The sequence below is a fragment of the Petaurus breviceps genome, unplaced genomic scaffold (assembly GCF_028583685.1).
Source record: "Petaurus breviceps papuanus isolate PSGF00001 unplaced genomic scaffold, PetGlider_PUasm1.0 174, whole genome shotgun sequence".
Classification (NCBI taxonomy): domain Eukaryota; kingdom Metazoa; phylum Chordata; class Mammalia; order Diprotodontia; family Petauridae; genus Petaurus; species Petaurus breviceps.
Genome location: NW_027185761.1, coordinates 8,485,257 through 8,485,736, shown reverse-complemented (window position 1 = coordinate 8,485,736; position 480 = coordinate 8,485,257). Strand labels below are relative to the sequence as shown.

Here is a 480-nt window from a genome sequence, read left to right as displayed (position 1 = left end):
CCCTGACGATAAAACAACCAGATACATTGCTTTTATTGAGAGTTAGGTGGCATAGTGCATAGAGTGTTGGACATAGAAAGATGTATAATTAAATACTGTCTCAGAAGCTTGACCCTGATTGAGTCACTTAACCACTGAATCTCAGTTTACTCATCAGTGAAATGAGGACAATAACATTTACATTGTTGTGATGATCAAATGAGATAACAAATGTAGGGAGGGGGAAGGTAGGAGTGGGGAGGGGGATAGTTGATTCCCGACCACGCTTACTTGCTGCCACCACCGCTACCATTGTGTCAGCCAGTCAGTTTCTGCTGCTAGGTGAGGATTCAGAATGGGAGATAAGTCAATTCATTAACAGATTGCATGCAGCTTTGTGCAGCATTACTACCAGTTATTTGATAATGACAGAATTCAATTAGGAGAGATAGATAGATAGATAGATAGATAGATAGATAGATAGATAGATAGATAGATAGA

At 39.6% G+C, this 480-nt stretch overlaps 1 pseudogene; it reads left to right on the top strand.

Moving 5' to 3' along the window:
• The first annotated feature begins 334 nt into the window (after positions 1-334).
• The window catches only part of LOC138158380 (nuclear transport factor 2-like), a 535-nt pseudogene continuing 389 nt past the window's right edge, over positions 335-480 (top strand).